This window comes from Pan troglodytes, chromosome 4 (assembly GCF_028858775.2).
Source record: "Pan troglodytes isolate AG18354 chromosome 4, NHGRI_mPanTro3-v2.0_pri, whole genome shotgun sequence".
Taxonomy (NCBI): Eukaryota; Metazoa; Chordata; class Mammalia; order Primates; family Hominidae; genus Pan; species Pan troglodytes.
The window spans coordinates 152,662,689-152,679,831 of record NC_072402.2 but is presented as its reverse complement, the minus strand read 5'-3'; the positions used below and the strand labels follow the sequence as shown (position 1 = coordinate 152,679,831).

General features: G+C 40.8%; 1 protein-coding gene across 3 annotated transcripts in view; it reads right to left on the bottom strand.

Annotated features, from left to right (window-relative positions):
- The window catches only part of KIF4B (kinesin family member 4B), a 180,580-nt gene extending 168,349 nt beyond the window's left edge, over positions 1-12,231 (bottom strand). For 2 of the 3 annotated variants that reach the window (XR_010157385.1, XR_010157384.1), the window contains exons 1-2: positions 12,101-12,219; positions 11,399-11,446 (exon numbers count right to left, since the gene is read on the bottom strand). The gene's annotated coding sequence lies outside the window, so the exon portion shown is untranslated. Of the gene's footprint in view, positions 1-8,456; positions 8,566-11,398; positions 11,447-12,100 lie in introns of all 3 variants that reach the window. The other variant, XR_010157386.1, reaches the window with a different exon arrangement.
- Positions 12,232-17,143: the final 4,912 nt, after the last annotated feature.

The window sequence follows — 17,143 nt, the reverse complement described above, 5'->3', positions numbered from 1 at the left end:
GATGACGATTTGCCATGCTGCCCAGGCTATCCTCAAACTCCTGGGCTCAAGTGATCTGTCAGCCTTAGCCTCCCAAAGTGTTGGGATTACAGGCGTGAGCTGGCCATGATGAGTTATTCATAAGAGTTCTCTGCACACCTTCATTGATGGAATTCAAACTGACTAGAAGACTTTTCTTCTTAAATCCTGGCTGAAATATCCAACTGTGACTATCAGGCATCTCTAATTTAATATCTAAAAATGTTAATGTTTTATCACAATGAGGTACCACTTTACATGCGTTAGGATGATGATTAAAGAAAAACAAAATTCTAAGTGTTGGCAAGAAGGTGGAGAAAATAGAACACTTGTGCACTGCTAGTGGGAATATAAAATGGTACAACACTGTGGAAAATGGTGTGGTGATTCCTCAAAAAATTAAATGTAGAGGCATAGATGGTCAAAGGGTACAAAGTTTCAGCTTGACAGGAAGAATAAGTTTTTGAGATCTATTGCACACCATGGTGACTACAGTCAATAATAATGCAATGCATATTTTTAAATTGCTAAGTGAGTGGGTTTTAAATGTTTATACCACACATACACACAAAAATAAGTATGTGAGATGATGGATGTGTAAATTAGCTTGATTTAATCATCCCATAAGGTACACATATAAGAAAACATCACATTGTGCTGCATAAGTATATACAATTATTATCTGTCAATTTTTTTTTCTGAGACGCAGTCTTGCTCTGTCACCAGGCTGGAGTGCAGTGGCACAATCTCGACTCACTGCAACCTCCGCCTCTGAGGTTCAAGCGATTCTTATGCCTCAGCCTCCCGAGTAGCTGGGACTACAGGCGTGTGCCACCACGCCCAGCTAACTTTTGTGTTTTTAGTACAGACGGGGTTTCACCATGTTGGCCACGATGGCCTGGATCTCTTGACCTTGTGATCTGCCCGCCATGGCCTCCCAAAGTGCTGGGATTACAGGCGTGAGCCACCATGCCCAGCCTATTTGTCAATTTTTTTAAATTAAATTTTAAAATTAAGCATAGAATTACATATAATTCAGCAATCCTACTTCTGGGTAAATACCCAAAAGAAGTGGAAGCAGGGGATGGAACAGATGTTCACACACCCGTATTCATAGCAGCATTATTCACAATAGCCAAGTGGTGGCAGCAATCGAAAGTCCATTTATGGATGAATAAATAAGAAAACTGTGATATGTACATGCAATGAAACATTACACAGCCTTTAAAAGGAAGGAAATCCTGTAATATACTACAACCAGGAATAACCTTGAGAACATTATGCTAAGTGAAATAAGCCAGTCATAAAATGACAAATAATGTATGATTCCACTTATAGGGAGCATCTAAAGCATCCAAGTTCATAGAAACAGGAAGTAGAATGTGGTTGCCAGGGGATAGGGAGAGAAGAGGAATAAGGAGTTATTTAATGGGTACAGAGTTTCAGTTGGGAAAGATGGTAAAGTTCTGGAGATGGACAGTTAATGATGGATGCACAACAAATGCAGTAGAACTGTACACTTACAGATGGTTAAAATGGCAAGGCTCTTTTTTTCCTTTCCTTTTTTTTTTTTTGGTAGATATGGGGGGGTCTCACTATGTTACTCAGGCTGGTCTTGAACTCCTGGCTTAAGTGATCCTCCTGCCTCAGCCTCCCAAAGTGCTGGGATTACAGATGTAAGCCACTGCATCTGGCCTAAAATGGTAAATTTTGTGTTATGTTCATTTTACCACAGTAAATGAATCTGGGTATTTTAATATCCAGATCTAGTCATCCTCTGATGCTTCCCACCTCAGCATACTGCACATCCATTCACCCTGTGCTCAAGCCAGAGACCTGGGAACCTGCCCTGGAACCGCCACACTCCTGACCACCCCCAGTCAGTGCTGCTGCCTAAATGAATTTCCAGTCAGTCTACTTCCTGTCATTCCCTACCATCTCCCTGGTCCAAGGGACAGTCGTTTCTTACCTGAATTCTTTTTTTTTTTTTTTTGAGACGGAGTTTCGCTCTTGTTGCCCAGGCTGGAGTGCAATAGTGCGATCTCGGCTCACCGCAATCTCCACCTCCCAGGTTCAAGTGATTCTCCTGCCTAGCCTCCCGAGTAGCTGGGATTACAGGCGCCCGCCACCACACCGAGCTAATTTTTTGTATTTTTAGTAGAGACGGGGTTTCACTACGCTGACCAGGCTGGGCTGGTCTCGAACGCCTGACCTCGTGATCCACCCGCATCCACCCGCCTTGGCCTCCCAAAGTGCTGGGATTACAGGCATGAGCCACCGCGCCCGGCCAACCTGAATTCTTAAATGACCTCCTACCTGGTTTCTGGCATCAGCTCAGGCCCCACTACCCACAGGCCATTGTCTACCAGAGACCAGACTGAACTTTTACAGACATCAACCAGGCACTGCCACTCCCCAGCTTCAAAGATTCCCTTTATACTTACAGTGAAATCTGGACTCCTCTCCAAGACCACCTGTCCCGGAAGTCGGTTGACCTATTCGTACCTTGTGCCGCATCCTCCCCCACTCTGTGTTTCTGTGCTTCTCCATACACTCTGCTTTAGTTTCTCCAGTGAACTAGGTTCATCTTCATTTGTGGCCTTTGCCCATGGCACTGCCTTTGCCTGGAACATTCTCCCCTACTCGATTTCCTGGCTAATCTCTCCTCTGACTTCAGGCCTCAGCAAAAATGGCACTTCCTCAAAAAGCCCATCACAGATGCCACATTGCTGAAAGGGTCCCCCTGCTATCCTCCCAAGCACTCTCTTCTTTTCCTCCATGGTACTTTTTACATGTCTATATTTGTATATTCCTCCCTAGCCAGTGGACTCTCAGATTCCTGAGGTCGGCAACCATGTCTATGTTAATATTCCCAGCACCTAGAACAATATCTGGTGCATAGTAGCACTCAAACATTTGTTGGGTGAATGAATATGTAAAGAAATGCATGTTATTTTAGGTCACCCAAACAATAAAAACTGAAAGTCTTCCTTTAACCAGGTAGCCTCCACCTTTTACTTTCTTAGATACACAGACAGGCCTCTGGACAGTTATCTGAAACTGGCTCCATGTACAGTATTCCATATGTCCTGTCATAACCACTTAGTGTTGGTCATATACACTCAAAGGCCCTCTTGCAAAAGGGCCTCACTTTTCCTGAGATGGGGATAAGAGTGATGCTTGTCAAAGACAAGGTAATTGCTTGAGTTGTTTCCTGCAATGATATAAATCTGTTGGCGAGTGCCACACAGCTGTTCCTGTTCCTTGGTTTTTAATGTCATGCTGCCTTCTGTATTAGTGAACAAATTCCTTGAAACAACATGAGATTGGCAATATAGATGGAATATCAAATTAGGACTATGGTTGCCAAGCACTCTGGAGCGGTCCTGATTCCCTACCTAGCAGTAATAATAAACCCCAGCTCCTTCCACAGTTCTTCCACCCTTCTGCAAGCGATGTTCCCCTAGGTAACACTCCTACAAACAATACTTCGGTAATGACCAATGCTACAGTGATTATTATTGTTATTATGGACTCTATTTTATTTTCATTTAATTAGTAATTATTTTAAATTACAAGGCTGAAGAGCTGCTACAATGGGTGTTTCCTGGCAGTCAGTAGCTAATTCTCCATCAATGCAGAAATATGGGCTATTTTGAGTTCAGCCATTAGAGGCTATAGTGATGAACACCTCTCAGGGCCATATGGTGTAGTCTAAACCCAGTGTCTTTTCACAACAGTAGTTTTGCTTCTATTACCATTAAAGAGAAATATGTAAAAACTGTTTTCTCTCTAGACAGAGCTCCTATGCTGGCAGCCTCTTGAGTATCTGAGAGGAGGAAAACAAACAATTCTGCAACATAGATCAGTGTTCATTCCTTTCTGTGTTCCCCTTCATGAATGTTAAGTTCACAGTTAATATTTAATTGCCTATAAAAATGCACACCTCTTCTGTTGGGGTTGATACCTAACAAATCTGGCAGCAATGCAGGGGTGAAATATCAAATCTGGGTGACTTGGTGGTAGCGTATGAACATGAAGCAGACTGGATAACACACTCTGTTTTTGCATTTTAAACATTTAGGCGTAGTCCTATTTCTACAAATAAATCTGCTCTCTTCAAATCATTGACTCCAGAGAATGAGTAAGATGAGCCTGGAACATCTTTTTAAGTCATAAAGTAAGGTGGTGCTCAATGATGGAGAAACATAAAAAGGACACAGGAACTAATTTGAAGTGGTGCCCACTGGCCAAATATGGGAAATTCTGAGCATTAAAATAAATAATGACAGTAACAGATTACAATCCATTGAATAAAGCACCCATGAATCCATACTGATAAGAATAAATGAATAAATACGTGAGAGGAGAAAGCTTTTCTTCATAGTAGAAAGACAACTAATAGATGAAGAAGGAATGATAACAGAAAATCAACATTTGGCAACATCATAGTAATAATTCAGTCAAGAAAAATCAGTGGATGCTAAAACTCCAGTCAGTGAAAGGTTGATGAGGAAACAGATATCTACAGTCTCAAAGTCTCTCCTCACAAGATCCTTATTAATTACAAAGAGAGTAAAGAATAATTTTACAGTAGAGACACCTGGGAGATGCCAGCCTAATAAGTAATCGAGTGAAAAAACCAGCAACCAAATACACATCATGTGCTACCCAGTGGGTTGCAATGAAAAAAATACAGCTCTGTGACATTCTTGCCAAAATGCACACCCTAGGTCTAACTAGGAGGAAACAGGACAAGACCAAATAGAGGAAGATTCTACAAAATGACTGGTCTATAATCTTCACCCATGTCTAGGCCATGAAAGCCAGGAAAAGGCTGAGGAACAATGCCAGGTTGGAAGAAACTACAGAAAAGGACAACTGGTTGCATTGCTGATGAAACTTTGGATAGGATCCTTTGCCATCAGGAGTGTTACTGGGACTATTAGCAAAACTTTAATGGCATCTCTAGATGAAGGGTATGCCAAAGTTCTATATACTGTTCCTACAACTTGCATATGAGTTTGAAATTGTTTCAAAAGAAATCTTTTTTTTTTTTTTTGAGATGGAGTCTCTCTCTGTCACCCAGGCTAGAGTGCAGTGGCAAGGTCTCGGCTCACTGCAACCTCCGCCCCCCCCGGGTTCAAGCAATTCTCCCGCCTCTGCCTCCCAAGTAGCTGGGACTACAGGGGTGCGCCACCACACCCAGCTAATTTTTGTATTTTTAGTAAAGACAGGGTTTTGCCATGTTGGCCAGTCTGATCTCCAACTCCTGACCTCACATGATCCACCTGCCTTGGCCTCCCAAAGTGCTTGGATTACAGGCGTGAGCCACTGCACCCAGCCTCAAAAGAAATCATTTTTATTTAAATGCACTTTTTCAATTTCCTTGAAACAGGCAACTTTTTATTTTTCTCTTTGATAGTGGTATGGCTGTAGGAAATAGCTGTTTTCCATTATTATAAGAAAAGCTGCATAAGTATAATAAAGAATGGCACCTGACACATGACCTCAGTCTTACGGACACCAGGTGCTAGTGTGGGGTGGGAAATGGGTGCTACTACTTTTCTCTATCAATATGTTAGTAGTATCTGATTTTGTTAACTACGTGTATTAGTCCATTTTCACACAGCTGACAAAGACATACCCAAGACTGGGGAAAAAAAAGAGGTTTAATTGGACTTACAGTTCTACATGGCTGGGGAGGCCTCAGAATCATTGCAGGAGGTGAAAGGCACTTCTTACATGGCAGTGGCAAGAGAAAAATGAGGAAGATGCAAAGGTGGAAACCCCTGATAAGACCATCAGATCTCATAAGACTTATTCACTACCACAAGAACAGTATGGGGGAAACCACCCCCATGATTCAATTATCCCCCACTAGGTCCCTCCCACAACACGTGGGAATTAAGGGAGTACAATTCCAGATGAGATTTGGGTGGCGACACAGAGCCAAACCATATCACTAAGTACATTTATTACTTTGGTAAAAATTAAATTTCATTAATTTCCAAATAAACAGAGGTTAGGAATTTAGGCTTTTTTTTTTTTTTTTGATACAGAGTCTTGCTCTGTCACCAGGCTCGAGTGCAGTGGTGCAGTCTCGGCTCACTGCAACCTCCACCTCCCGAACTCAAGCGATTCCCGTGCCTCAGCCTTCTGAGTAGCTGGGACTACAGGCGCCTGCCACCACGCCCAGCTAATTTTTTGTATTTTAGTAGAGACGGGGTTTCACCATGTTGGCCAGGATGGCCTCAATCTCCTGACCTCGTGATCCACCCCCCTTGGCCTCCTGAAGTGCTAGGATTACAGGCGTGAGCAACCACGCCCGGCCTAGGAATTTAGGCTTTCATGTGAAAAGATGCTCAACATCACTAATCACTAGGGAAACGCAAGTCAAAGCCACAGTGAAATACCACTTCACACCCTTTAGGATGGCTAGTATTAAAATATAAATAAATACAAAGCATTGTCAAGATTGTGGAGGAAATGGAACCTTAGTGCATTGCTAGTGGGAATATTAAATGGTGCAGCCACCATGAGAACAGTATGGAGTTTCCTCAAAAAAATTAAACACAGAATTATCACATGACTCAGCAATTCCACTGCTGAGTAAATACTAAAAAGAAGTGAAAGCAGTGACTCAAAGAGGTATTTGCACACCCATGTTCATAGCAGCAATATGCACAACAGCCAAAAGGGAGAAGCAGCCCAGGTGTCCATTGGCAGATGAATTGATAATGTGGTATATAAATATAATGGAATATTATTCAGCTTTAAAAAAGAAATTCTGGGCTGGGTGCAGTAGCTCACACCTATAATCCCAGGACTTTGGGAGGCTGAGGCAGGCGCATCACTTGAGGTCAGGAGTTCAAAACCTGCCTGGCCAACATGGTGAAACCCCGTCTCTACTAAAAATACAAAAATTAGCTGGGCATGGTGTTGGGTACTTGTAATCCCAGCTACTCGCGAGGCTGAGGCAGGAGAATCGCTTGAACCCGGGAGGCGGAGGTTGCAGTGAGCCGAGATCATGCCACTGCACTCCAGCCTGGGTAACAGAGGGAGACTGCCTCAAAGAAAAGAAATTCTGACACATGCCACAATATGGATGAATCTTGAAGACATTACACCAAATGAAATAAGCCAGTCACAAAAGGACAAATATTATACAATTCCATTTATAACAGGTGCCTACAGTAGTCAAATACACAGAGACAGAAGTAGAATGGTGGTGGCCAGGGGTTCTTGGGAGGGGATATGAGGAGTTATTGTTTGATGGATACAGAGTTTCAGATGGGGAAGATTTAAAAGTTCTGGAGATGGATGGTGGTGACAGCTGCAAAACAATGTAAATGTACTTACTGCCATAGAATTATACACTTTAAAGTGGCTGACATGGTATATTTTATGTGATGTGTAGTTTACCATAATCTTTGAAAAAGAATTCAGACTTTGGAGTCAAACCTGGGTTTAAATTCTGGCTCTGCTGCTTACTAGCTGTGTGACCTTAGACAAATTATTTAATTTCTTTGAACATTAGGTTTCTCATTTGTTAAATGGAAACAATATTCAAGTATTCAAGCCAACAAGAAAGAATTGTTATGAGGAGGAAGAGCATACGTTTAGCAGAGTGCTGGGCACATAGTGAGAGGTGAAGCCAGCTGGACTTCCTGGGTCGAGTGGGGACTTGGAGAACTTTTTTGTCTAGCTAAACGTTTGTAAACACACCAATCAGCACTCTGTATCTAGCTAAAGGTTTGTAAATGCATCAATCAGCACTCTGTAAAAATGCACCAATCAGTGCTCTGTGTCTAGCTAAAGGTTTGTAAACGCACCAGTCAGCACTCTGTAAAAACGCACCAATCAGCACTCTGTAAAAACGCACCAATCAGCACTCTGTGTCTAGCTACAAGGTTTGTAAACGCACCAGTCAGCACTCTGTAAAAACACACCAATCAGCACTCTGTGTCTAGCTAAAGGTTTGTAAACGCACCAATCAGCACTCTGCAAAATGGACCAATCAGCGCTCTGTAAAATAGACCAATCAGCAGGATGTGGGCGGGGCCAAATAAGAGAATAAAAGCAGACCACCCGAGCCAGCCGCGACAACCCACTTGGGTCCCCTTCCACGGTGTGGAAGGTTTGTTCTTCTGTTCTTCATAATAAATCTTGCTGCTGCTCTGTCTTTGGGTCCACACCACCTTTATGAGCTGTAACACTCACCGCTAAGGTTTGTGGCATCACTCCTGAAGTCAGCGAGACCATGAACCCACCAGGAGGAGCGAGCAACTCTGGTTGCGCCACTTTTAAGAGCTGTAACACTTGCTGCAAAGGTCGTCTGCTTCACTCTTGAAGTCAGCAAGACCAAGGAAGAAACTCTGGACACATCTGAAGGAACAAACTCCGGACACACCATCTTTAAGAATGGTAACACTCACCGCTAGGGTCCACGGCTTCATTCTTGAAGTCAGCGAGACCAAGAATCCACCGGAAGGAACCAATTCCGGACACAATAGTAGGCATTTGGTAATATCAGCAAGACTGTAACTGCCCAGAGACATGAAATAAGAGGCCATAGGTATTCATAGGTCATTTGGTATGGTTGAAGTATGTGGTAATGAGCATTGATGCTATAATGAAAAGCAGGTCTTTGTAAGACAAGAAGTTTAAACTTTATCCTGACACCTGTGGAAAGCCACTGGAGGGTTTTAACAGTGCAGAAAAATACGAGAAGAGAGGGCAGAGAGGGGAGTAAAAATCAAGCTAAGGTGTTAGGGATGTAGAGGTCTGTACTTTTCACTTAGTCGTGGGCTTGCAAATCCTCTCCATTAACACAGACAATCAACACTGTTGGCTTATGAGAAAACAAGTCATTAAGAGAAAAGCCACATTTAACACTCTCACTTTGCACCATCTTATCAGAGCAGGGAACTTCGATATAAAGAAATAACTAGACCAAGAGCAGTGGTTCATGCCTGTAATCCCAGCACTTTGGGAGGCTGAGGCGGGTGGATCACCTGAGGTCAGGAGTTTGAGACCAGCCTGGCCAAAAATTAGATGGGTGTGGTGGTGCGCTCCTGTAGTCCCAGCTACTTGGGAGGCTGAGGCAGGAGAATCACTTGAACCCGGGAGACGGAGGTTGCAGTGAGCCGAGATCACGCCACTGCACTCCAGCCTGGGTAACAGAGCGAGGCAGAGAGAGAAAGAGAAAAGAAGGGAAAGAAAAGAAACCAGCCACATAGCAAAGTAATAAAGTCAGGTGAGGCTTAAGCATAAACTCCAAGAGACTTCTCTTTCTTTCTCTCCCACTTGAAATCACTGGGTGGAGGGTATAAGGGCTTCTCTTGCTTCTGTGAGTTTACCAAGACTTCCTATTGTGTTCTCTACATCCTGCCTGTGCCAAGCTTTCTTCAGACTCTTAATATCTGTGATGAGCAGGGATGGGTCAGAAGACAGTTCTGCTCAGGTCACAATCTGCACATCCAAGGATGGCCTGTGCCACAATTTCATCATATTTCAACATTCTAATGTGGTCACATTTTCACCAGCATCCACTTAATGCCACTTAATCAGGGGCTTTCCCCTGGTTTTTCTCTCCACCTATAAAACTTAAGGTTTTATGTGAAAACTCAAGGTAATGATAGCTGCCAAAAACACATATTTCTCCTGAGTTAGCTGCATTCTTCCATTCCTGCTTCTGCTCACAGTACTCAAAGTGATATTTATTTTTAATTTTACTATTTTTTCTAATTGCCTAGGTAATATATATTTCACTTAGAAAACATCAAAAATATAGAAAAACACACAAAGTAAAATTAAAGGTTGCCTGTAATCTTATCATTCAGATATATCTCTTAATACTCCTAAGATGTTCATCTTTTTCTTTATGGCTTCTGCCTTTGCTTTATAAAAAGCTTTCTCCATCCCAAGTCAGATAAATTTCACCCATATGTGTTCATTTTTTATTAAACATCTCATATCTGCAACTTAAGTTCTTTTAAACTGGCCTTGATTTTAAAAGTTCAGAGTCTATTAACTTATGCTAAATCATGTGGCTGCTTTAGCTGGCAGAGCATTGGATAGGGAATGGAAAATTGAACTGGGAAATGGGAGTAATTGATCTTCACCAATGGACCCAGCCTCTCTGTGGCTAAATTCCCCTGTGTGTAAAAATGCAGGAAATTACATTTGGACCCCAAATTTACTTTTTCCCTACTTTAAAATACATCATATACCTAGAAGGCAGCACAGTGTCATGAACAATAATAAAACAAATGCCCACTAATCCACACATGGATTTTGACAGCATGTAACAATTTCCCTGATTTCTAATCCACTTAAAAAGTGGTGGCCCCTCTTTTTGTGCTCTGACAGTTAAGACAGTTTGCATAGCTCATCTCTCCTTGGAGGAACTTGTCTCTCTTTTGAATTAGCTTACTTGGTTGCCTCAGAAGCTATTCTTTATTACGGGCTCAACAAAAATAATGATTTTGTCATTTACCTGTCATTTTCATTGTTAGGGTGAGAGTGATGAGCTTTGCAGCTATATCCTAAGCAGAAGTGTAAGTATATTTCAATTCCACCTTTATCCTATATCAAATCTATATACTTGAGCCTGTCTGGGAGGCTACATAAGAATCATGCTGCTTTAATAATAAACCTTTCTTTCTAGCAGTGTAAGTCACCCCTCAATCTTCCAAAATTTCTTCATCCCTTTATTAAGCTTCCCAGGTGACTTTAGAATTATATTCTCTAGTTTAAAAAATGCTTTTGACATTTTTATTAGAATTGAAGTGGTTGAATTCTTGAGTTATGCCATTCAAGAATGGGTATGCCCTATCATTTATTCCAGTCTTCTTTCAAATCCCTCAATAAAGTTTTACAGTTCTATTTCTATGGGTCCTGCCTACTTATGTAAGTTTGTTCCTAGATATTTTATATTTTAGTTTCTATTTTTAATACTTTTTAAAAATTATCTTTTCTTTTGATTTGTTGATTTTGAAAGATAAGCTTTAGCTGGGCACAGTGGCATGTGCCTGTAGTCCTAGCTACTTGGGAAGCTGAGGTGAAGGGTTTGAGCCCCAGAGCTTGAGCCTGGGCAACAGAAACAGTGAGACCCCTGTCTCTTAAATGTGTGTGTGTGTGTGTGTGTGTGTGTATGGCATATTGATTTTGTAACCAACTGCCTTATTGAACTCTACTTACTTCAAATATTTTTTCTGTTTACTTCATTAGATTGTTAGATAGGCAATTATATGTAAATAATAATTTGCCTCCTCCTTTCCAAAGATTTTTCTCTTATTTCATTTGTTTTACTGTTTTGGCTAAACTTTCAGAAAATATTAAATGATCATGGATAGTCGGCATACTTGTCTTGTACCTGAACTTAGCGGGAAACACCAGAGCTTCACTTTAAGTATGGTGATACCTGTGGCAAAAACAATAAATCAGCTTATTCAACAATTCCCTTCTCTTGCATTTGAGAAAGAAAAGAAAAGAGCAGCCCTTGACATTCAGAAGCTGGCCAGGCACTCACAGCTAGGCCATGCTGCCCTCTGTTGGACATAAACCATGTCACAGAATATCAAAGCCAGACAAAGTTACTCTGGGATCATGATTCAATGAAATAAGGCGAGTCCACACCATCATTTTGCTGAAGCTCAGAAAAAAATAAGCTCACTGTGCCCCTCACAAAATAGCAAACATTCCTCTCTTGTGGCCAAAATTAGTAACTGTTAACTCTTTACCACTTACCCCCTTTTTTTTTCACTCGTTTGCCCTCCTTGATAAAACTTGAGATAATCATAGAATTGCACCTGCTTTCTAACAGCATCCAATTTAGAAAAAAATACCTGCCTTCTTAGCCCCTCCACAAATCACCCAACCAATGCCCAAATCCTATAATAGGTTCTAACACCTCTTATTGAGACACCCCATAGCTCCCCATGGTGTGTTTTCCCTCGCTGCAACAAGTAATAAACCCAACTTGTTCAACTAGAGTTGTATTTGTGGTGGTCTCTGACTGGAGGACATTGGCATGCTTTAGAAACCAGAAAACTAAAAAGCACATTTCTGTACTTACAACTAAGGTTCATTCATATGATATATGCCAGTCATTTATGCCCATGCTGATTCAGAGATGGAAGAGAACAATGTGAGGAGGTGGTCACAGAGTAGGAGATTACAGATTCTATTATACCCAGACAGTACACAGGCATCTGGCCCTTTAGGAGCAGCTATGATGGAATCCTAGTCTTTCCACTAGAACCGTCCTATTGTGAGGAGGTATGGTTTTCTTCCTGTGTCATCTGATTGCATTGTTCCTGGCTATGTAGCTTTAAAATCTAGTTCTTGGGCCACTTAGAAATTATTTGAGTGATCCAATACTCTTTTAATAATTCATTTTTACTTACATTAGTCTTACAAGATGATGGAATGGGATGCTTGCTGCTTTAGCATGGTGCCTTCGACTGAGTTACCACTACAATAGGTGTCAGGATGCCAAAATGATTGTGAGAGCATCACTTCCAACTCCCAGATCTTACTCATCTTTCAGCCAATTCTAACCCACAACCCTACAGAGAAGAGGATTCTAAGAAATGTACTTCCAGGTTGGCTACGATACAGCACGTTCCTCAAAGGATTCTTTTTTTTTTTTTTTTTTTTTAACTACATAGGATTCTTAATCTTCTCTGTATGATGCCCTTTTCCCACATCGAATTTTTTCATTTGTATTTGATTGAATTCATAGGTCATGTCCACTTTAATGATCCTTTTTCCCCCAAAGAACCAAGAGTTAGGAGTGTTCAATTATCAAGTAGCTTGAATTATATTTAAACTTTTTTTAAAAAGGAACAAATTTCTAGTTTTAAGGCAGTATGATTTTAAAAAGTTATTTATATAGTTTCTATTTGAAAGAATCTATTAAGGTTCCTTTATGATAACCCTAGAAGCAATTTCATAAATTTTTACAGCCATTTAAAAAGAATAGGTATTTTCTGTAGGGTACAAAGTTTGAAATATTTATCACACCTATTACTGTGTAACAAACTACCTCAAATCTCAATGGCTTAAACAATAAGCAGTTATTATTGTTCATGACTCTGTACGTCAGTTTATAGTGGGTTTTCTCATCTCAACTGGGCTCATTCATGCTTCTATAGTCAGTTTTTCATGGGGTAGGCAGCTCTGTTGATGTGGGCTGGGCTCACTCACATGTTTAGGAGTTGGCTGGCTGGCTCTCAGTGGGTGATTCATTGCTCTCTTCCATGTGGTCTCTAGTCCTCCAGCAGGTTAGCTTGGGTTTGTTGACATGGCAGAAGCAAATGTCCAGGAAAAAAAGAGGAAGCAAACAAGACCTCTGAGGCCTAGACTGAAAACTGGAAAACTGTCACTTCTGCTACTTTCTGTTGGCCAAAGAAGTCACAAAGCCAGCCCAGATTCAAAGACTCCACCTCTTAATAAGAGGAGATACAAAGTCACATTGCAAAGAGCATCAATATATGAAAAGAGTAAAGAACTGTGACCATTTAGATAAACAGTCAAATAGATAAACCATTTAAATCAGTATTTCTTATATTGGGGTCCACCGTGGACACATGCAATTTACAAATGCTCTTCAGAAGACTTGTACATTTTCTCAAATTGACTGCATGTGTAAACAACCTTTTTAGGGTCATTTAACTTTTTCCTTAAATTGCACTTTGAAATTAATATTGCCATTCCTTCCTTTCCAAAGTAGAATTTGTATGAGCCTCCTCGGGCCATATGTGAAAATAATCATTCAAGTCCCTATTGGATATTTTTAAAAATTTTATTTTAGTGCACAAGTATAATTCACCTACCAATATTTCCTTGCTTTCATTCAAAGTATTTGTAATAGGCTGGGTGCAGTGGCTCACACCTATTAATCCCAGCACTTTGGGAGGCCGAGGTGGGAGGATCACTTGAGCCCAGTAGTTTGAGACCAGCCAGGGCAACATGGCAAAACCCCATCTCTACAAAAAATACAAAAACTAGCCATGTGTGGTGGTGCACACCTATTCTCCCAGCTACTTGGGAGACTGAGGTGGGAGGATCACCTGAGCCTGGGAGGCTGAGGCTAAAATGAGCCATGATCGTGTCACTGCACTCCAGCCTGGGCAACAGATCAAGACCCTGTCTCTAAAATAGTAAGAATAAAATAAAATCCCTTAAGTTGACATTTGATATCATAGCTTTTTACTGAACCATGTATTTGTTTTTACCCTTTCTCCTGATTGTATCTCTTTAAGTAAACTCCCAAAGAAGCAGTAACTATTTTTCAGAGCCCCCTGTCCCTCTGAATCCACAATAAACACTTTCAATGACTGATGTACAGTTGTCTTTCCCATCAGTGAGTTCCTCAGGCAGGGGTCATATTTACTATGTTCACTGCCTGTATCTTCAGTACCACGTATATAATAGTTGCCCAATAAATTACATAGAGTTGAAAAAACAAAAGCTGACCTTTTTTTTTTTAATCTATCAGGATTACTTTTTGAGAAGAGAGATGGGGTAGTGACCGGGGGTGCAGGTAGGGGCTTCAGGGTTGCTATTTATGTTCTATTTCTTGTCTTAATGGGGGTTATTTGTACATGTTCATCAGCTGATCATAATTTGTGCTGTATACTTGCAATTGGTGTACTTTCTGAATGTGCTACACTCAAATGATGAAAATTTGGGTCTACAGTAATTCTTTGGAAAAGAAGGAAAGTACAAGCATTCAGAGATTGCCATTAAAGAATAACAGATAATGGCTTCTGAATGTATTAGTCCATTTTCACACCACTATAAAGAAATACCCAAGATTGGGTAATTTATAAAGAAAAGACATTTAATTGAGTCAAAGTTCTGCATGGCTGGGGAGGCCTCAGGAAACTTACAATCATGGCAGAGGGTGAAGTAGGCACATTTTACATGGCAGCAGGTAAGACAGCGAGTGAAGAGGGAACTTTCAAACACTTATAAAACCATCAGATCTCATGAGAACCCACTCACTATCACGAGAACAGCATGGGGTACACCACACCCATCATCAATCACCTCCCTCCGTCACTAGGTGGGGATTACAGGTCCCTCCCTGGACACATGGGGATTACAATTTGAGATAAGATTGGGTGGGAACACAGAGCCAAACCATATCACTGAACATGCAAAGTGAAACTTCAAGTGGGGACCACAATGTTCATGGATGTTAGAAAGTACACTCTTAGCCACAAAAACTAGCCGGATGTCACAATGGGAAAGATTCATTGAGATAATGTATATAAAGTGCTTAAAATAGTATCAGGTACAGTCAGTGACACAGGTTAGCTATTATTACTTTTTGTAACGTACTGGAAGTAGTTCCAAATGAAGGCTTAACCTGGGAAGGAAATTTTCTTCATTACAATCCTACTTTTTCCTTACCACTTTCAAAATAGCTTTTACAGCCTGACTGAAGCAGTGCCTTCACTTACATAATTTATATTTATGATGTCCATGGCACCACCTGGCTTTAGTCACACCCAAGGAAGTCACAACTCCAAGAGCAATAGTGGAGCATCCCCACCACATGAGAGCACAGTGACCTGGTGTGGTGATTCTCCAACATGCAAATCACTGGGGCATTTATTAAAACTGCAGGTTCCATGGTCTCCCACACCAAAGCTTCTGATTCACTTAGTCTGAGAGTAGAGCCCAGGAATTTGCATTTTTAAACAAATTCTTCAAGTGATTCTAAAAAAGGTTTTCTACAGAGAACATTGAGTCTCTTGTTTCATAAATGAATGAAATGGAGGCCAGCAAGGGAAGAGACCTATCCAGTCTTCTTTCTGGCTAATGAGAATGCACAGACTAGAATGAAGGTCACCTTTTAATATTCCAGTGTTATTTCCATGACTCCATGCTACAACAGCTTAGGACCCAGAATGAATCTGTCCTACACCTTGGTTTATTCCACTGACCCCTGATGTCTTTTTACTCATGCATTAGGTTAACTGGAGAGAGACAAAAACCCAGCTGTATACTCATTAGGTATGCAGAACCAGGTACTTTAGAAACCTTTAAATCATAGCCCCAATATTTACATGCTGTGTGACTTGTGATAGTTATTTGAATTCTGTCTGCTTCGGTTTCTTCCTTTGTAAAGTGGCAAAACAAAAGCTACATTTGCAGGATGTTGTGAAGAATTATGTAAAATACTAGCACAGAGCTTGCAATTAACAAGTTCCCAGTAAACAGTAACTATTATTAATGCCATCTTAAAACATGGCAATAAAACTACATTTTTCATTCTCCTAAAGCCGTATTCTCAAAGTGTAGTCCCCTACAACAGAATTACCTGGAAGTGTTTGTTTAAAACATAGATTTCTGAAACCAGCCCCCCATAAGACCTAGTGAATTGAATCATTGGGGTGGGGCCCAGAAGTCTGCATTAACAAGCAAGCATCCTCGATTCTTCTTTTGCATGCAAAAGTTGGACTAGGGCTGTAGACAAAGAGTACTTCTTCTTAATGAAGACGTGTATGAATGAGAGGGAAGCAGTGTTGAACACTCTAATTTGAAACTAACAATTTTCTGCTAATAAAAGGTTGAGTGCCACCTACTGCCTCATTTTAGAATGCAATGCTGAGATTGGTTCAATTCCTCTCTCAGTAATTGAATTTACCCTGAAAAATAAATCAATCCTAAACAAGATATCCAAACAATATAAAGCACTGTTGGAAGAAGAAATAAAAACAGGCTTTGCTTAACCAAAAGAAAATTTTCAAAGTTAAAGGTTTTTGGAGTTTTAGATTCGTATATCTAATAAACTCCTGTAGTTTCGAGTTACTGCTAAAACAGTAAAGGAAAATATAATTCTTGACTCACTGGCCTGTGCCAACAGTGAAAGGAAAAACAGTACCACTGAACACCCTAAAATACTGTAATGAAACAACATGCAGCCACTCTAACTTCCCATGGTCCCAAGAGAAAATTAAGTGAAATAAAAGCAATTTTCTTACCTCATAACACTCTATTCAAGTCCAGTATCAAAACAGCCACCTGCAGGACACTAGTTGGAAAGTTAACATTCCCTTTCAAAGTTACTCCAAAAGCCTTTTGAAATATAGTCTGCTACTAT